Source organism: Sander lucioperca, chromosome 24 (genome assembly GCF_008315115.2).
Source record: "Sander lucioperca isolate FBNREF2018 chromosome 24, SLUC_FBN_1.2, whole genome shotgun sequence".
In the NCBI taxonomy this organism is placed as follows: domain Eukaryota; kingdom Metazoa; phylum Chordata; class Actinopteri; order Perciformes; family Percidae; genus Sander; species Sander lucioperca.
In genome coordinates, this window is record NC_050196.1 from 9,440,556 (window position 1) to 9,462,662 (window position 22,107).

A 22,107-nucleotide genomic window follows, 5' to 3' on the forward strand; every position below is an offset into this window, starting at 1 on the left:
TTCCATTTAAGATGTCTGTAAACCCAAGCCGCGTAACCCTGATTACATCACCAGGGGGTTATCTTTGTTTTGACTTCAGAAATCTCCCTTCAGAGCCACGGAAGACTCTACACAACTATTATCAAAAGCGGAGTAGTAGTCCTCAAGAGTAAACTGATCTGTTTGTGTAAAACCGATGGGAGACTTCATTTCAGTGCATACGGGATAAGAGATTAAAACCAGCAAGCAGACAGACAGACAGACAGGAAGAAAGAAAGAAGGAATAGGCCGACAGGTAAACAAGACAAGGATCCATCATTATTTAGCCATGGATATAGAATATCAAATGGAGGAAAGGAGAAACCTCCATTTCAGCCTGCTATTATTGAAAATGACTAATATATTCTGAAAAGAGAAAGAGAGATAGATGAGATATGGAATCCGATGGAGACTGACACTCCATCTATCTGAATAGTAATCCAATAACGTCTCCTGAGTTTCCTTATGGCTAATCAATTGTGCCGCAGTGCAGAAACAAATCACCATATCACCGAGTCAATAACCGTCAGTCACGGAAATACCTCGCCTCAACTGTCAGTGTTTATCAAGCTCGGCTGAGCCTCAGCTCCCGCTGCGACGCCGGAGAGAAGGGTGACACGGGGTATGTTTGGTATGCACTCTCGCAGCTATCTAAAAAGGTGGCCCATGCTGGTTGTAATTTAGATAGCGATAAGAAGGAGATTGCGAGGTGTTATCGAACACACCCTGACCTCAGGTGAAGCCAAGCTCGACCCAAGTGAAGATGGATAATGATGTATTGATGACAGGGCAAACACAACAAACAAGTTTATCAGAGGAGGGGAATAGGTCATTTTACATCTTCATAATGTGTGCCTATCAGTGCTGGTTCTTCAGCCTGATCTCCACGGGGATCAGGATAAACAGGATCTTAGGTCAGGATCAGGATAAATAGAAAACAGGAAGCCGCAGCTGAAAACCAACACAACATAATGTTGCACTAAGTTTACTTTAATTCGCTCACTCAATAAAATGGCAGCAAAACATTGCTCAATTTGCATTTCAGGTCATCAGCAGGGCTCTGTTTTGTCACCTTTGTCATGCCCTCAGATGCTATCAACAGCCAGGTGCTAAAAGAGACGGCTGGTACCTCTGTATTTAAATTGCATCATCACTAATTAGCAAACAGTGGGCTGAATTAAGTCACAGGAACAAACAGAATATTTGCGAAAAAACAAGCCAGTCAGATTAATTAATCTTCTTACCTTCACAGTCGTGGTTGGAGACAGCATCTGGTCTTTTCTGCTCACAAAATGTACAAGAAGACGTATCTGGATCCAAAGCCTCAAAACTTTGCTGCAAAGTCAAGCCAAAGTCCTTGGCGCTGCAGCTGCTTCAGCTCTCGATGTCTGGGTCTGAGTGAGTCAAAATTTTAGAGTTAATATTTTCAAAAAGTATTCATTCAAGGGCCATGTCCTGTCTAATTAGCTGCTCAAATAAATACACCTGTGTCTGCAACCCACATGTACTTAACGAGTTAAGACCCGTTGGGGCAGAAACATGCTAATGTGTGTGTGTGTGTGTGTGTGTGTGTGTGTGTGTGTGTGTGTGTGTGTGTGTGTGTGTGTGTGTATGTGTGTGTTTTTAACATTTCAGTGCTCCCCTTCGAGGAAACATATATTTCGCTTTCACAAAATGAAAATTATAGAACTAATAATTTACAGTTGGCATCAGAAGATTTTTTTGCCATCTTCCAACTTACCACCCACTCCAGGATTAATGCCATTACACCTACTCAGTGGAGTATAACTCTGCAACATATTAAATAAATATCCTCATATCTTTTAAAAAATGTGACACTGACAGACTGGATAGAAGAGTTCCAGATGAACCTGGCCCGGTGCTTCGGACTGAATGAGGCAACTTTATGTGCTCACTGTGGGTACATGGTTAATGTTTTATACCGTATTAATTACAGCGAGGCAAAACTGTCAAGGGTTTGCCACCATAATGATAAATCAAACATGTAACTGCTGTCCTGCCAAACCAGAATTGACTCATGTTTGGCTCTGACCTAGATAAGCTCGGTGTTGTGTATTTTACATTTCCATCTGAAGTATTTTGCATTAATATATTGCCCAGTGCTGGAAGGCCATTTTTGTTTTTCTGGGTAAATGTCCACAATAAGAGGCTTTTACCTTTACTTCCTGTTCCTACTGAGAGGATATTGGAAACCAAAAAGCATCTTAAAAGCTCAATGACCCTACATCGCAATAAAATAAAAACTCTAATTAAGAGTCAAGAGAGACATATAGGTGATTGAGTATGTTGTAAAAACTCAAATGCCCTTTTTAATTCCTGATTTAACAGCCTTATTCCTTTTTTATTAGCTTTAATTGGCAGGAAGTTTCAAAATAAAAGACGTGTGCTTCTAAAGTGGAGCTTTGTTAAGTAAAAAGGAAAGCTTTATAAGTGAAGTTCTTTTGTAACCAGATTAGAAGAACCCGTGTCTGCCTTAATACTACAGCCTTTAATTATAAAAGATAATTAGAGGGCTCAACTTTCTGACTTGTCATTCTTTCTTTATAAATCACATCTAATATAAGGATGATAGAAGAATTCTGATGTGTTTTATTGTTACATGTGTCAGGGATATCTCACTCTAATATCAGTATATTAGCCCAATGTCAAATAACAGACGTGGCTAATCATTGTCAACCTAATGATGAACATTCCTCCTTTGCTCCTTGATATGTACCCACCTCTGCATAATAGTAAAGAGATGTCACCCTATAGCACATTCAAGTACTTCTTAGTGTACTATTTCCACTCCCTGCAGCTCTGCTAAGTCTGGATGTACAGTCAACCATCACAAAACGTCTTTGAGTTATTTAGTAGGGGTGCAAGATATAGCGACTCAATAGCGTTATTGCAATATCACGTTGCGCAATATTATATCTAGGGGTGCAAGATATATCGACTCAATATCGTTATCGCAATATATCGAAAGTGTCGCAAAACGTATGCAATATTTTGTTTATTTTGTGGAGCGTTGCGTCCCGTCCGTTGGCTGTGTGGCTGAGTTTTGTTCGATTTAGAGCCCGCTTGAAACGCTATAATGATCATGTTTCATTGGCCAGTTACCGTGCCACTTGCACATGTTGGTACACGTCAGCGCACGGGTCCACTACGTGACAAACCCTATGGAGCATACCACGTGTCTGCATATTTTGACAGAGTGACAGTGTAAGTGAAGAAATAGATATTTGTTTAAAAATATCAAAATTAATATCGATATCACAATATCACATTTTGTCAATATTGTGCAACCCTATTATTTAGCACATCACTCATAAAGCAGCTGTTGCTAACATTAGGACATGAATCATGAGTAAATAAGTATGATTTATGCTTTCATTAGATCCATATGACACAGGAACCTTAACCCAGAACAATATTTTTTAAAAAGATAACTGATGCTTTTAAACTGTCTGTGTTAAATGTCACATTATGTTTGAGTGTTCTGCTTTGGCCTATTATACACACATATATCTCATGCCAATAGAGCTTAATGAACTTTGAGCTGGGCTAGTTCTGACAGGGAAGACATTAAATTGACATAATGGGAATCTACCCTGAGGTCAAAAGTCTAGTGAAATAATAGTATTTATTTCTTAATGAATTATCAATTAATTAGTACATTATTGAGTTTCCTCGGGCAGCTTGCACTGATTGGCTGACCTAGTATTCTGATCTTTAAAGCAGACTTATTGAAAGAAGATGAGATTTCTGGTGGGATACTAACAGAATGAGAAGTGTGGAGTTTGTTAGTCAAGGTTGAATGTTTGATATGCCTTTATTCCAATCACTTACTACCACTACCACTCCTCTGAAAGGTGTATTTATATAACAGCTCATCACCTTATTCAGCATGATTTTTATTTTATGAATGAAACACTGACAAACACACATAGGAAACTGCCTCATTTGGCCGTCAGCTCAATTCAAGACAATTCAGAGTCATCTTATAAAAATATTCAAAACAGGCGTTTCATTTGAATAGTTGTTCTTATAAACAGAGCTGTGATCATACACTTCCTGTCTGTTTGCTGTGATGCTCCAGCGTCACAGTTGCCTATTAACTTCTTTCATTAGTAAAAAGCTGCTAACTTTACAAGTTATATCCCGCGAGAGGAGTCAAATATGTGTCAGTGTTCACTTTGGATCCTCTTGAGATTAATTCTGTAGCACCATCTGTAAATGAACAGTGTGTGGTTTAACAAGCCCGGGTTAAGTCAGATGCGGTTCAGTAGCTGCTAACACAGCAGCCATCTTTAAAGAAGATAATGTCACTCGTGTGAAGCAAGTTCTTTAAAAAGTTGTTTTGGAAAACGAGGACGTATCACCTAATTAGCTGAATATTTCAACTCTTTTAAAAACCATGATTTGAAGAGTAAATACTAAACGTTTTTCTCTTGCAGTGCGTGTGTGTATGTGTGCGCGCGTGTGTGTGTGTGTGTGTGTGTGTGTAAGACACAGTAGAACATTATCTTCCTTTCCCTTTCCTTCTCTTTCTCCGCCTCTCACCTTTGTTTCTTTTGAAGAGGAAACAACAATGGCACCATTAAGTGTCTGAAGGGTTCTTTGATGTGAATGGAACCTAAATGGTCCATTCAACAGCCAGTCAAGGGAGGGGTGAGGGGATGGCGGGGGGATCAGGGGGGGAGAAAAGGGGGTCAAGCATTTGTAGTGAAGTGTAACTTTGCTCCAATGCAGTATATCCAAGTACTCCAATAGTTGGACTACTGTAATGCTCAATGGTGTTTTTTGCCTCCAACGGCGCCTTCCAAGCAGCTAACCCTAAACTTAACCATTGCCGCGCATTGCCTGGGAGGAGACGCTGGGGGCAAAAAACACCAAAGACCTACTGTAACACATATTACTTTTACAACTAGGTCTTTAAAAACTTCAATATAAAAGGTCAAACCAGGGTTTGACTGAAGTTGAAAGGAATCTGCTCTATATTGTAATTTGACAAGAATTTTATAGTTGCAAACAATCATCTGATAATCATTTTGATTGATATATTGTAAACACCCTAACTTCGCTCCACCCTCGTCTCCCTATTAAGTATCATTTACCTCATGCAGATCCTTTTGTATTTTATCAAACCATGTCAAAATTGCCCCAAATTCACATGCCAAAAATCGAAGAGCTCTCAATAAAAAAACGTGTGGCAAGCTTGGAGGCAACGGGACCTCATGAGCCAGTGGGCAGAGAGATATCTCAACTGCAAATGCTGCATCCTGCAGAGAAGGAAATCATTTAAAAAAAGGGGACACATCTTCCCTAGTTGAATCAACACGTCTTTAAGACTGGATTGCATTAGCTACTGTGCCCACTTCTCATTGGAACACTAGGGTTAGGTAAAGATTAGTCTCGCAATGCCAGACATATCTCCACAGCGCTGTGGAGGACGGTCAGGCTAGTCCACACAATATTCCGTGGTGGAGAAAAACGTGCACTGGTTTATTGGCATTTCTTTAAACCAATCACAATCGTCATCCAGCAGCACCGGAACAATCCTGTAAATGAAACGTTGTTGAATTGGACTAGGTAAAGATTGTGGTTAAGGTTAATAAAACCACAAACATTATTTACAGGTTTGGGACGGAAGCTGCATGACAGCCAAACATGCTTTATGCCCACCCACAACGCTGACCTTCACACTTATACTTGCTTGCCTTACTTCCTGCCTTGGCACTGTACATTGGACAGGATAGACTCCCTGCACAGCACAAGCGGGTATGGATAATGGATGGATGGGCAGCCTTATCATGTCAGATAAATGCTCTGTATTCAACATATCTAATAATATAATGTTGGATTAAAATGGAATCTAGAGCAAAAGCAGGATTAGAAAATTAGGAATTGGGATCAGGGCAGGCAGAAAAAAAGTATCTTTCACTTGCCAACATTTGAGTTGAACTGAAGTTGTCACCATGTTCGCCACACCACCCTGCAGCTCTTTCCAGGCAAGTACCATCATTCTGACCCAGGCCCTTTACACAGTAACTGAATCAGAAATCAATATATAGTTGTTGTTTTTATTTAACCTATGTTAATGATTTGTATCAATGGGTGTGAAAGAGAAGGGACCTGGAATAAAAAAAATAAAAAAAGGAAGTGGCTGATAAGAAATACAAAAAAAGACATCGGGAAATGAGGAAGGAAGAGAGAGGAACTAGATGAAAAAATTATAATGCAAGGAGGGCAGGAAGAAGGAGAGAGAAACTGTCATATCTCCGCTGTAATAGGGGAAAGGGAGCCTTTGCTGATTGGAGTTGCCATGGCAATGGTTGGCACCTAGTGTATGTGCGGGTCGTGTGTGTATCTGTGCATGATTGTATTTGTGTGTGCAGGGTTTTGTGTATATGATGGTGTTTGTGAGCATCTGAAAATGTTTGATCAGTGTGTGTGTGTGTGTGTGTGTGTGTGTGTGTGTGTGTGTGTGTGTGTGTGTGTGTGTGTGTGTGTGTGGAGGTGGGGGTTTGAATGGGGGATCTTGTTGAGGGATTATCAATGTACTCAAAGGCAAATGAGGAGGGAGACCAGAGAGGCACAACAAAGCACTACTAGCCTGCTCTGAGGACGGAAAACACACTGTAAACACACGAGCAGAAGATAGACACATGAGTGTGTGAGAGAGAGAGAGAGAGAGAGAGAGAGAGAGAGAGAGAGAGAGAGAGAGAGAGAGTCATTGATGTTAATCTTTTACATTGATGCACCGGTAACATTGTCCTCTACTTTTACATCAAACTGATTGCATTTGGGATGACAGAAATAGACAGAAACGGATGAGAGACTGAAACAGAGAAGGCTTGGATGTCCACATGTGACAATAAATGTTTGTCCACATCTTCAGACAGCGACACAGTTGTCTACTTGAACGCAAGCTTCTTTTGCCAGAAAGTCTAGCTGACATTAGCCAAGTAAGAGAACATTAAATTGTGAAAATATACACAGTCCTGACTCACACTTGCATGTAAAGGCTACAGCATAGGGAATTCTCTGGCAGAGAAACACACATAAAGTATATAAAAAAAATCCTGTCCATAACAATCACGTGTGGGCTGTTGATGAAACGTTGACAGCAACACACACAGTGGGTGTATTTATAATCCAATTGCTCTCTGACAGCAATACACACACAGCCCACACTCCTCCCTTACAGGTAATGACTGCAGCCAGACTCATTATTTTCAATCCCAGGTTCCAGGGTGGTTACCACAGAAAGGTCATGACAATAGCTTTTAATTGTTTTTGGGGGTCACAAACCTGTTTGTCGAAACGTCTAAGCCAGCATTGTGTGTCATGCTCATTATTAATAATGGTCACAGTGCCGTGGCATCTCACACCCCCGCTCTAGGTCAATACGCTTTCAACTCAAGCAAGTCAAACTTCAAAACTGGAGATGGTTTGAAAGCTGCCTGGATGCCATGCTGCTTAAACCCACACAGTAACAGAATGATGGATGTGTTGAGTCAACTGGCCAGACTAAGCCTTGGGACTGTACATTTGCAGTGCCTCTAATCTTTGACATTCAGTTTTTCCCAGATTTGATCAACGATGTGGGCGGCACTGTTTAGTTGGATTTTCCATTGGCAAACTTTGAATTTTTGTAGGTTGTGCTCATTTAGTCTTTTCAGCTTTGGTGGCTATCGATGCTCATGCTAACAACCCAGTTCTTCTATTTAACATAAAATGCATCACTTGCTGTAGGCCAAAAGGCTTCTTATGGAAATAGCCACCAGACACTGGGTATGAAGGCTATAAGCTGAGACACTAATCGATGATAAACAGGTGCATAATGAACATATATTTTTAGGCAAGGCAAAGCAGGTTAATTTACAAAGGACATGTCATACACAAAGGCGACTCAAAGTGCTATTTATAAAGCGTACAAGACATGAATTAAAAAATTCCACGAGACGTCACGACACAAAAAATATAGTAAAGAAGGCATTAAAATGATAAAAACAGAAATGAGTAGAATCGGCACAAGATTGATCATTTTGAGGGATTCAGTCAAAGGCAATGGAGAACATAGGCATTTATAACATGTATTTAATGGTAGTCATACTTGGGAAAGCCTGTCATGTAATCTGGAAGTTTGTTCCAGAACAAAATGCTGGTTCTTAATAATCAATCAGTTAGCAGACTGCAGAAGTGCGCTGAAGTGACTTGTTCAATGTGCTTCAGTAAAATTGGGTGTCATCTGTATAATAATAGATGATTTTATTTGGCCAAATGGATGCACGTAAATGTTTAATAGAAGAGGACCAGGGACGGAGCCTTGTGAAATTTTACACGTCATATTTGTTTGGATACGTCATTTCTCAATAAGACGAGTGGTTCTTGTCCAGAGATGATAATTGAACCACAAGTCTAACCAGGCTTTCAAGGCTGTCTACTAGTATTGTATGGCCAACAGTGTCAAAGGAAGCAGAATATAAAAAAAGTTGCAACAACTTTCAGATTATTTCACTTATGAGGCTGTGGTTTGTAATCACAGATGCATACTGACTATTGGTGTGTGTGATCCCTGCATAATAAGTAACTGATTGTGATTACATGTTTTTAATATCCATGGTATTAAGAAATAAATGACAAAAACAAAAACTCACTTCACTACAACAGGCCGGTTTCAGTTTACACTCTAAATTCCTAATGCTTGCTGAGTAAATACAACAATCTGCTCCAGTTCATAAATCATTCACTTGTTATTCTGCAACCGAGATATGGAAGAGACGACTGCATCACAGTCTTCAGCCTCCTCTCCCACATTATATCCGTCTTTTCTGCTCTGTGATAGAAAATCCCGGCGCAAGTTTTCGACTTAGTAAATGTCAATCTCTCCGAGGTTTGTGAAGAGACTTGCTTCCACGTGGCCTCAATAGGCTCTTTATGACAGCTTCAGTACCATGATAATTAGGCAGAGGTTGGAGAGACAGGCTCAGACTGGGACGCCATTTGCAGTGTTTGCATGTGTGTGTGAGTGCTAGGGTGGTGGTGGCGGCGGGGAGGGTAACTGAGCTGATCCACAGCATACAATGGACTGACAGCTGCTGTAAACGATAGCAAGGTCATCACTATTGCAGCCGCTCATTCAGGACTGTGTGTGTGTGTGTGTGTGTGTGTGTGTGTGTGTGTGTGTGTGATGGAGAGTCTGGGAGAGAGTGGAGAGAGTTGGCAAGTGTGCATGAGAGAGTGCAGCTACATTTCCATTCATTTGTAAAGGTTTTTAAGAGGACTTTTATAACTTTCCGAATAAAATGCAAATTTAGTGCATTTCCATTAACTTTATTGGAGCGTATAAAATATCTTAAGCAAAAATGTATGGTAGGTGTCTTGGGTTGATGGTTGTTATACATAGTTAGATTAAGCTGTCTTATAAGAAGACATAGCCGAGTCAGAGTAAAGAATAAATGGATCAGACAGAGTGGTTGAATTGCTTTTCATGTTTCATGTTGCCATGTTGTCTGGAGACTGTTGTTATGAGAATATCTGGGATCACAGCCAAAACAGCTCATCAGTCATGTTACTTGTCTGTTCACTGTCCATTTGAAGCATAAACTCCTATTTGACGAACGCAAAAACAGGCTGGAGCAAACATAAAATCTTTTCATGAGGTCAGATTTTCCCTCTCCAATACAGTTTTTCTAATGTGACACTTCATGATGTGCAAAAACAAACAACCTTGGAAATCTGGCTAGTGTGCGAGTGGGGTGTGAAACAGAGAAAATACTGTAGAGAGATGTGTGCATAAACAGAGGAACAGACTGTACCTGTGAGCTGATACTTCTGACAGATAGTGAGGTTGCTCTTATTCAGGTGTTTCTCCTCAGTGATGGAGACTCTGACCCCCCCCCCTCCGCAAGCCAACTCCTTGTTTCCTGTTTTGGCAAATAAAAAATGCAGACAAATTGAGATCAGCTCATAGCATTTGTTTTTCAAAGTAGATGAACTGCCAATTTAAAGACCTTGTACACAAGCACAGGGGTGATCACTTATCCTGGCTGATTAGACCTCTGCTCAGGGTGAATGTGGTGGAGTTATGCAGAGATCACCGAATTACATATTCTAAAAAGAAAGATCAAGGTGTGTGCTAATAATCAAGCATGGTTAGTAATATCCAACATAGTCCTAAAAAGAGGTTGACCATAATCAGGCAAAATAAGCACTCCTGTGGGTGGAATATAGGTGTGTAAAGAGCAACTTACACCTACAGGTCCCATATTATGCTCATTTTCAGGTTCTTACTTGTATTTTGGGTTTCTACTAGAACATGTTTAAATGCTTTACTGTTAAAAAAAAAAATAGCTCAGGATAGCTCAGATGGTGGAGCGGGTGCCCATGTGTGGAGGTTTGCTCTTCGGCGGGCCCAGGTTCGGCTCCGGCCTGCGGCCCTTTGCTACGTGTCTTTCCCCCACTCTCTCCCCTTTCATGTCTTCAGCTGTCCTGTCAAATGGAGGCCTAACATTTTTTTTTAATCATACGGTCTTTCTGAATATACCTGTTTTTACCCTTTGTCTGAAACACTGTTTTAGCGCCTGTCTCTTGAAGCCCCCCTCCTGAAAAAGCCCAGCCTGCTCTGATTGGTCAGTGTTCGTGGATGTTATGCATCTGCGGTCCTGGCGTCTCTGCACCATCATTTTAGCCGGGGTATGACAGTAACGGCACTGTAGCCGCACTTCCTACCTATATATAGTATAATTGTGGCATCACAACCGTACTGAAGTCCTTACGGCTTGTTTAAAGGCACCATTTCTGTATACGGTCCGTGTGCATTTCTCTGTGGATTGAGCATTTTGATACGTTCACAGTATTTATATAGCAACTCGACCTGCTTTAAAATGAAAAAAAAGACATGGAAATCTCACTTTCTACAATATGGGACCTTTAACTTATCAACTTGCTACAGTGATAAAGAAGTGTACTCATCCAGGGTGTGTCAGTACACAGTGACATCAGTGGGTGTGGTTTTCTACTATCCATCTAATGTGTTCATTTTCTACTATAGCCCACTCCATGAATAAGAAACGGTTACAGCACGGTTTAATTTGTCATCATCTTTGTAATGATGCTAAAAAACAAATCTGGATTTAATGAACTGTGGAATTTAAGTAACAAATACAGGAGAGCTTGATGGGAAAATGGCTGCACAGTACCAAAACGATTTGGCGCTAAAGCAACATGTAGAATAAAATTCCAGCATGTAAACAGAGAAGCAGGGTATTGAAAATGTCACATTAGCTATATTTATTAAACTCTTCCTGCTATGCCTCTCTGTGCTCTAGATTTCCTTGTGGGGCGATACGTTTTTTAATGAATTGGCCAGCATCCAGCAGCACAATATTACCCCAACAATAGCAGCCTTTGCACGCCACTAAATATCTGATGGGCTCTGCCGATTTCTCTGCTGATGTGAAGCGCTAAATACGGAGATGCCATTAGTGTGGGCAAAGCAGTCCCCAGCCATCATCTTAGCAACGCCATCTTGACATAAACATTTTGGAGGCAATTAAAGATTATATGCCTGTGTGCGTGCATGTGTGTTCGTAGCTGTCAAAGAGCAATTACGGTGACAATGTCCTCAATGTTGTTCTGGACGGCTCATTTTCATATCAGAGGACACTTGATTTGAATAATGTGTTTTCAGAAGGACGTGTGTAGCAGGCGGGGACGTATTTGCAAAAACCCACGCACAAAAACACAACTGAAAAAACACACACATGGAGATGAGATGGATGCGAGGCAGTAAATAGCTCTTAATTGATGCACTAAATCCTTTGTTTCATTATTTACAGGCTCGTCTCATTATTCTAAGATTCCCAACTCTAAGTACTCCACAGAGCTGCTTCCATGAAATAAACAAATGAAAACAGGAGCCAAAAATAGCAAATGGCCTGCCTTCATCATTATAAGAAGATGTTGTGTGTGGGAAGTGGGGTTTACATTGTTTTTTACAAGTGTGACAGTATGTAAGGACAGTTGGTTACAATGTTTGGCTTGACAGTAATTAAAAAAGTGTGTAATTTCATACATGAATGTGTGTGTGCGATTCTCTTATAGCTGTTCATTTCAGAGGTCTAAGACCACTTTGCTGACCAAAACTGAACATTCTTTGTATGTGTACACATTATTTTCTTCAGATTGAGGCTAGCTTTGGGGCGCCTGGGTAGCTCACTTGGTAGAGCGTGTGCCCCATGTACAGAGTCTCAGTCCTTGCTGCAGCGGCCGCGGGCTCAATTACGACCTGTGGCTGATGTCTAAGCTGTCCTATCAAATAAAGGCCTAAAATGCCACAAAAAAAATCTTTATAAAAGATTTAGCTAGTAAATCATCATCATTCAATTCCCACTGTGGTTATAGCCTCTGAATGGGACTGAGCAGGCGTATATAATCATTTTCATCATCAACACTTAAATGCAATGGCGGCGTTGTCAGATCTAATTCGCTCTGGAGATACTTTCCAAAAAGCTCAGTTTTTGGGTGAAAAAAATTTGAAGAAAAGGCCAAACCAGAGAGGAAAAGATCTGTTCAGATTTAGACAGTTTTAGACTTGGGCAGGTATTAAGACACCACTGTTCTCTAAACCATTACTTTTTTTTTTTAAATAAAAGGTTTTATATGTCACATTATGCTAATAATGAGCCATTATATGCTTTACTTTCCTGCCAGAAGTCATCTTATATGAGGAGGCGTAGATTTTTCCAAATGATGTAAACGGAAGGAAAAACCTGTAAAAATACAATTAAATTTGATTTTTAAAAAGTGTGTGTGTGTGTGTGTGTGTGTGTGTGTGTGTGTGAGAGAGAGATCACATCTGGGTGTGAGTGAGATCACATTATTCTGACGGGAGCTTGTGTGTGTGACATGTTGGGCCTTAATTGAAGCAGGGTGCTGTGCCAGACTAGCCATTATGGGGCTGAATCTTGATCTAATCCGCAGAGTTAGTGGCCTTAAATAGATAATGCTCCTGTACTGGGGTCCAGTCACTGGGGAGGCTGAACATATAGTCCATGTGAGAGAGAGAGAGAGAGAGAGAGAGAGAGAGAGAGAGAGAGAGAGAGACGGTGCATGTGTGTGTACACGTACAGGAGCAGACAGCTGAAACCAAGCCAAAGGCAGAACGGAATGCCTGTAGCATGAGCAGCAATCTTTCCAGAGTAACTGAGACCCCCAGCTGGTCTCTGCAGAGCGGTGTAACTTTAACGCTCCACTAACATGAGCTGACACTCTGGATCTAAGAGGGGGGACTGGGTAGGACCTGAGAAAGATGAAAATAGAGATAGTGATGGAGAGAAAGGGAGCGAGACAGACAGGTTGACGGCCAAACTGACTTAGAAACACAGCGCCAGACAGATGAAAACAAAACAAGTGTGAGAAGTGCAAGAAAAAAAAAAATCAAATGTAGGGAAAATAGTACCTGCCAGAGAAAACAGAGCGGGAGAATTCCCAATGTACTACAAATTGCAGAGCTGGGGCATTAGAGTAGCTTGTCAATCACGACCCCCCCCTCCCGACACGCACGAGGCAGGTGATCCAGGTTTTACTGATACACACACCGATGAGTCAATTACAGGCCGGCGAGGTAGAATGTCACGGCCGCCCGGCCACTAAACCGACGGCTTACCCTCCTCACACTGCATCAATATGCCTCACCGGAGAGGGAGGAGGAGGAGGAGGGGGGGGCTGGAGAAACATAAAGTGGATTTTCCTCTAAGCAATACAAAATAAATTCTATTCTTACACTGTTTCCGAAATGGCCCAGCCGCTGTCGTTAAAACTGACATTAGGCTACGTTCAATGACATTGACACTGGACCTAATCTGGGGTTCTGCAGAATCATGCAATATCAACGTTTTGTTTGGCGAGTGGCTCGTCTGTAACGTTATGAGTACAGCAGCAGCAAGCAGAGAGGAAGTGTGAGCCAAAGTATTATCAAAGTGACCCTTAACAGCTGCCTGAAAGTATGTGTCTTAATTGTGTTTTAGAGTTGTCCATGGAAGTCACCATCAGGCTCTCATAAGACAAACAATTACACATAAATAGCTGATTAGGAACATTTGTTTATATTTAATAGGCACATTTCTTCTCCTGACTCCTTCATAACTTACATCAGAATGCTATGCATTGTGGGTTATTCCCCTTGAGCACAGTCTGTAGAGTTGCTAACTTTAGAACAGTGTGCATAAAGGGCTCAAAGTGTCAACCACAGAGGCCTCAAACACTTGCCAGTTTCACAGTGGGACAGCCCTGAGCCTTCATGAACGTGTTAAAGTCAGTGAGTCCATCAGGGTGGACATTTGAACTGAGCCAACAAGTCTTGAAGTTAAAATGTTGTGTTTTTTTGTAAAACCTGTAAAGAATTATCCCAATAGTATGAAGTGATTCATATAGAAAATACAGGAATTCATGTTGTTGGTCTCCAGCATCAGATAGGATATGTCTCCTGCATCCATGTTCAAAGGAAAAGCAGCCTGTCCACACACTCCCCTCTGTCAAATAGGGATTAACTGACTCACATATCTCCTGTCATGCTATGAATCAACACACACAAGAAGATGTGGTATCTATAGGGCTGTTGCTCACTTTGCTCTCCACTCCAGAGGAGGAATAGGATGTGACTTGCCCTCATGGACACCCATAGGCCTTCAACCCTCCGGGGTGTCTCTATACGTGTGTGTGTGTGTGTGTGTGTGTGTGTGTGTGTGTGTGTGTGTGTGTGTGTGTGTGTGTGTGTGTGTGTGTCTTTCAAGAGTCAAGTCAAGACAGCCCCAGGCTTTTGTGTGGCCAGACCCTCACCTCCAATAGTATGGAGTCCAAGTGACTGCCTCATGCATTATAGCAGAATAAAGTTGTCATTGTAGCATGTGTGTGTGTGTGTGTGTGTGTGTGTGTGTGTGTGTGTGTGTGTGTGTGTGTGTGTGTGTGTGTGTGTGTGTGTGTGTGTGTGTGTGTGCTAGCTGGGAATTAAGCAAAACACACAGGGAATCCCCAGCTCAGCTCTCTCTGCCCCACCGCCCGCCTGCCCGTCCTTCTCCCTCTGAAGTGGGGTGGGCTGAGATAAGGCGTGTTATAAAAACACACTCTCTCAGAGGGTGGTCAGAGCTAGCAGGTCACATATCTCTGATGTTTATAGGGGAAATCCATGATGTGAGCGGGTACAAGGAGACAGCACAAGCATATGTGTGTGTGTGTGTGTGTGTGTGTGTGTGTGTGTGTGTGTGTGTAGTTTATTTGCTGAACTCTGGCTGCATCATTTTTATCTACGTTTGTTAGGGAAAGATTGTGTATCACTCAAGGCGACGGTACACTGTGAGTGTGAGGCCGTGCCAGGGAATGTGCATTCTGTATAAATCAGGGAAGAGGTCACACAAGTGCATCAGGGTAACAAGGACTCTGCCCCCTGTAGGACAAAGTAAGGATTAGCGTACAAAAAATAAAAGAAGTTTTATGCTTTAAATTAAATTAAAAAAAAAAATTCCTTTGCATGTTTTTATCTGCAGAGTTGTTATTGTTGATATTGTTATTTCACAAGTTGCAACTTGTGAAAGAGATTGGCAGGCTGTGTGTGTGTGTGTGTGTGTGTGTGTGTGTGTGTGTGTGTGTGTGTGTGTGTGTGTGTGTGCATGCGTGCGCGTGCGTATGTGTGTCACTCTCATTTCCTCCCTATCAGAGATTATCTGTGACTGCAAAGAATTGGGAGAGAGGAGTGACAGAATGGAAAGAGGAGACAGAGGAGTGTGGCAGAGAGAAACAGAGAGACGGAAGGATGGAAAGTCAAGCTGCAGAGTGAGAAGGGCAGGCAGTTGGTAACTTGTGTTTACGTGTGTGAGAAAGTGTGTAGCTGTGGCTGTTTGACTGTTATGTCTAAAGGAGGAATAATGGAGGGGAAGGCACACTGAAATGACTCAGTAAAACTCCCTATTATGCCTTTTCTTTGTGTACTGCACGACACGACTGCGAAAAAAGCTCCAAACTGTCTCAGCAAACTGCAAAACACTTATAATAAATAAACAATTAAACTTTCCTGCAGTGAAAAGAGTCTTGCATCAAAAAGGGTTAGAAGAGAAGAAGAAAACTGCTCCCTGTGTTGTGCTCCTTATCTCTTTCCCACTGCAGCTCTGTAGTTAACAATCGCCTCAAGAAAATGAGGTAGAATCCAGATGCACAAACTGGTCAAAATACACATACTTGTGGGGAGGCTGCAATAAGAGAAGCAAAACGAAGGACGTTTGTCTTCACTGCAGAGAGCTTCTCAATTAGCCACTAATTGCCTCGCCTTAACGAGCAGGACATTTCTTAGCACTAATGAAGCTGGTGGCAGGCGCAGAGTGTGTGTGTGACGCTCCCAGCTACAGTGTGAGGTGTGTGTGTGTGTGTGTGTGTGTGTGTGTGTGTGTGTGTGTGAGACAGAGCGGAGATCTAATGGAGTCGGGTCCGCAGCTCATTTTCAGCGAGCTGTTTGGCATTCTCTGGAAGGAATGTGTGGATGGATTACACTGCTGGCTGCTACAGCGACTTTCCAATGAGGCTCCACTTTGTCTTCACCATTATCTAATCCACGTTGGAATGACAAAATAAAAACGAGGCCGGAAATCAAATGACCTGCCTGTTTGTTACAGCTGCATGGACGGACATGTGATTTGAGAAATTAAACTCCACTTGGAACAGAAATGGAGTCTGTGCAAGAAAGTGGGATTTGAAAGGCATACTGATGGGAAAATATTTTCAGAAAACACGTGTTACATAAAGACGCAATGCAATACAGAATACAAGAAAACAAGTTGTGACCATGAATGATGCAGGCACTTCAAATTTTCATCCTTTCAAATTCCATCAAAATATAAATACATCTACAACAGGTATATGAGCAGTGTAATGAGCAGACTCCATCATATGCAGAATTTTTGTAAACATGGGAGTCACTAAAGGGCTAATCCACTGATTTTAGTTTATTTAAGTCTATTTTATTTTTTACGAATCTCCCAGGCAAGGATGTACTAACGAACGATGCTATCAAGTTGCATTATGGGATTACAATCGGGACTAAAAGTCTCAGCTGCATGAATTTTAACCATTCTCTTTTGAATCTTTTCACACTCTCAAATGTATACATATAAAATCACAAATTTTAAAGGAATTGTTCGACATTTTGGGGAATGCTTATTTGTTTTTCTTGCAGAGAGTTTGGATGAGAAGATCTATACCACTCTCATATCTGTATAGTAAATATGAAGCTACAGCCAGCAGCAGGTTATCTTAGCTTAGACTCCAGGAAGTGACTGCTCTCAGCCAAGAAATAGTCCGCCACATAAGTCCCTAAAACCCATGACCGGGTGTTTTTAGACTTAATTTTAATTGACAAAAAAACGAGATTTAATGAGTTAATAAGGGAGCTTTTAAGGTGCTGGTAGGGGGGATTTTGTTACCTTTAGACAGAGCCAGGCTAGCTGTTTACTACTGTTTCCAGTCTTTGTGCGAGGCTAAGCTAACCAGCTGCTGGTGGTAGCTTCATATTTATTGACAAACGGGGCAAACAGTGTAGGGTCTAAACACCCCAAGAAATCTTGACCTTTGACCTTTTCACCTATCAGGATAAACATTTTTACACCACCGCAACACAAATGTTAAAATAATGTTAAAGTACTCCAAGTCTCACTGTACACCAGGTTAGGTTTTTCTTTATGAGTTTTTTTTTTTTTTTTTTAATGAGATACTATAGAGAAGACAATATATCACGCACCGTTTTCAAGCTCATAAGGAAACTAAGCAGTCTCTAATTCCTCTTGGACCTGGCAGGGCTAGATCTTAGCCAAGCGATCGGGCTAACAGGGACACACGACATACTGCCCCGTCCTTTTCCTGCCGCTCACAGCAACCCAACACTCCTGACACAAGCTCACCCCCAGCACCCCGGACTGCCAAGCAAAACACCTGGCATCTGTATTAGAAGGGCGGCAATTTCACAGTGACTGCCAGGCGGTCAGCTGAGTCTCTGCCACACACATTTGGAAATGTGTGTGTGTGAGGGCAGAACGCTACGGATGTGCTGTGTGTCTGTAAAGACAGCTTGTGTGTATGTGTGTAAGCAGAGAGCAGGTGTGTGTATATGAGAGACAGCAGTGGGAGCATATGAAAAGTATGTGTTAGAATAAGAACTTAATATACAAGGATAAAAGTGTGTGCATGACAGACGGCTCAGTCTGGACACACATAAAACCACAGTTTGGCAGCGCTAGTACTCTGGAAATATTTATAACTATACTGTATATCCACATGCACAACCACAGTGGCGTGTGTTAACTTGCATGCAGATTTGTACTGTATGCATGTCAAGTGTTGGACAAAGTGCCTACTAATAATTTTATATGGTTTCCAGTGTCTCTCTGACATTGATGCATTTCCCTGTTGCATGCTTCCATTCCTTGGCTGAAGTTTTGTGTGTGTGTCAGAGGCCAGGGCTGGTGCTGAAAGCCTGATGGATGGGGTCCAGGGGTCACGGACTTCAGCTGTTGCTGGCCACATCACAACCCAGTGAACCACACTGCTAGCCTTGAGTTAGCACCAGAGTGCACAGCACTTTTTGGTGTTTTTCATTGTCAGAGCGATAGGAACGCTGAGAGGGTCTGGGGAGATATATAAAGACAAGATTTTGGAGGGTTTGGATGTTGGCAGGGGTGTACAGTAAGAGGGTCCAACTGCTTAGAGCCTCCTTACGCAGGAAGAAAAATAAACAATGCAGCCCTCCTCTGTTCAGGTGGGAGCCCACAGGGAACAGGCCTACAAACCATTCAGTGGCCTCATGCTCATGTTGCATCTACTGCTTTTAAAAAGACTCAATTATTTTGATTTAAAAAAAAAAAAAAAAAAGTGCCTCAAAGAGTAGAGGGATAAATGCTGCGCTTCACTTACTGAATATAGGTTTGTGTTTATGCTAACTGGCTGAACCCACAAGAGTTTACCACACTGAGCTAAATGCAATGCAGATGGCATTCCAGCTGCATGCTCCCCATATATTACTTGGCACCAGCGTTGTTGCAAAGAACAAAGGGACTTTAGTTGTGTTTGATAAAGGATTTTACAGTATACAAGGTTTCAGGGGCTCAGTTACTCTGCCCAAAAAGAACAAAAATCCTGCTTTCTCTCCATAATGGGATATATGAACCTTTCATCCTTGCCACGACAATGTCATCAGCTCTGAAAGGGGCTGCTGTGCCAGGAGCGGCCGACACGTTGCCATGGCGACAGTTGGAGTAAAAGATGGTGGTTGGTGGCTTGGCTGTGGTGTGTGGGCAAACGAGAGGCAGCCAGTGAGCGTTTGTTGCTTTTAGGGTAAATATGGTCTAAATGAACAGCGTTGCTGTATCGACTCAGCAAAAGAAGAAGAAGAAAAGAAGAAGAAAAAAAAAAGACATTAAGTAAAAATGGATGTCTTAAACACAGGACAATGTGAAACCAAGCAAGAATATTGCACAGGATATGAAATTATTTCCAATATCAGCCCAACTGCAGAAATTCAATTTCACAGCTCATGAACAATATCAAACAAACATGCTGGCTGAAAGAGCACACTCCAACTTGAGTGATACTGTATCAAAAGGCTACACAGCAGACATAAAAGCGAATGAGGTGGGTGAAGGGCAGGCTAACGGGTAACGGTAATCCATAACTCGACCAATCTCCATATTCAGGCCGTTTAAACTGCACATTAGCCACCAGCTATTCCCATGGCCTGTCTCAGACCTGGGAAGAGGAGGGCGGGCCGGCTTTCTAATGAACTGTATAATTAAATGAGAAGCTCCGCTCGGCCTGCTTAGACTACTCTCGATTCCGAGACCATGATGCCTTAACGAGCGCTCAATTGAAAGGAATGGCAGCAGGTGAAGGACAGAAGGACAGCGGGCTAATACAGTGGAATGTGCCTTTAATGAAGAGGATGAAAGAAGGGGGGCGAGAGCAGGCCGAGGTCACTGTGGGCACTCACCCGTACCTTCATTCTGCGGTGCGAGGGTGTATAGTACCCACACACACACTCTCTATCTACTGTAGGCCTATACTCCACCCTCCATCTCTCTCTGTCTATCTCTCCCAGTTCTTTTTTTGGGGAAGCTGTGTGGGAGAGAGATAACTGATTCAACTCTCCACTTTGCCGTCCCCAGAGCACAGCTTTTGATTGACACATGCTAACAAGCTAAGGTGTTCGACAGGGGCGCCGGCAGAATAGGTAATGCTAAGAGAACATAACCAGGGAGTTCTCCCACAACCTGTGGTCCATGACGATCGACTGGGGAACAGCCCGTGCTTCTGCATTTTTTGTATTCCTTTTTTCAGGAACTGCGACAAGAATGTGGGTTTATGGGGTGTCAAATTAGTTCACGCAAAAAAATACAAGAAGAAAATGTAAGTGGATTTTCAAAAACCAAAAAGAAGCCCGCAGAATCGTTAGGGAACTTCAACGAAAGGTGGAGGGAGAAGAGAATAGACAAATAGCTGTTAGAGAGGGGTCCTCGATATCAAAGGCCATCGTGTGGGAGGAAAACCTGCTATGTGAGGCATGAAAATGTGCCTGTCAGTGTATCAACGGCCGTGACCGCATCCAGTCTGAGTGTGTGTGTGTGTGTGTGTGTGTGTGTCATGTGCTTGAACTAAAGAATCTCTTCTAAATGACCATGAACAAAGGGTCACACACTTATGGTAACTGATTACATAGACGCATGTTACAGCCAAATACTTCTTGACAGTGATTTCAAAGCTTTTGTTTAATGGACATTAAATGCAATTAATACTAGGATGTTTCATTGCTGTTGTTTATTGTCTTTGGCAGCAGACTGACCACAAGCACTTGAAGGAGGCTGTTTACTGCATAGTTATGCTTTAAAGTACAGTGAATAGCCAATGGAGACAGCTTAAGTGCTGGAAGTTGTTTTGCCCTCCGTGAGATTGAGAGAAGACATGGTCTGCGCTGAGCCACAGGAAATACTTCCAGTTATTAAGGTTTCTACCCAGTTAAACCTTGACTCAAGGTCTACTTACTAGCGTTTTCTGGAGTTTTCAGTGGAAGTAGTTTGGTTGTCATTATTTTACCAGAAAAGCCCAGGGGAAAGATAGTAAGTGGACCTTTTTTCTTTGGTTCAATGTATTTATTTGTGAGGAGGTACTGGTTTCAAAAAATCTTCCTGTTGGTGTGTTCAAGGGCCCTCTCTCATTGTTCCTCTTCTGGATTTTATTGACTAACAAAATAGCCCATAAATGCAACATTTTCAGCTGACACACATTTCAGATACTGGAATGTCTTTGAACGGCTTACTAAAAGGAGCTTACCACTGCATTAGCATCGCATAATGCCATTATTGTGGCATTATCACGGCACGGCATGGTAATGGTAAATCTACGGTAGCCTACATATGCCTGTTAATGAACTAAAATGTGTTCGAAATCCCTCTTTAAAAGTGTGAAACGTGACTTTGCTTTTCATCTTTGCTTGTGCTAGACGAGTTCAGTGTATTAGCAAGACATTTTGAACTGTTTTGTCATGACAGGATGGTCAGCAGACAGCTGCTGTGCTTTTTCCTTTCATTGTTTATCCAGCTTGAAGCCATTCTGGTTTGGGATGCATTGTAATGTTATTTTGAAAAGTACTATATGAATAGAAATGTGTTATAATTAGCATTTGTTTATTACTGTTTACTCTGCCTAATAGCTTGCTCCTCAGTAGGATACTTTGTGTGCACAAAGGGTTAATTTGCTTAAAATTGGTTGAAATAAAACCAACCATTTATCTGCCTGTGCTGGCTGGTGTGAAAAGTCTATTTCAGCTCACAGAGGAGAGGGTCAAAGCGGTGCAGAGGCGAGACGGATCAGCAGAGGCCCGGTCCTCGTTGGCCTTGACGCTAATTAAACACTAACTGATAGAAAAAGCCTTCTCCACACTCTAATTATTCCCCATTTCAAGTCTAATTTCACCAATCACTGCCATCTTTATTTCTGAGAGCAAATTGGGCAGTAATCACTTTCTAGAGGAGATTTCCTTGCCTCTAA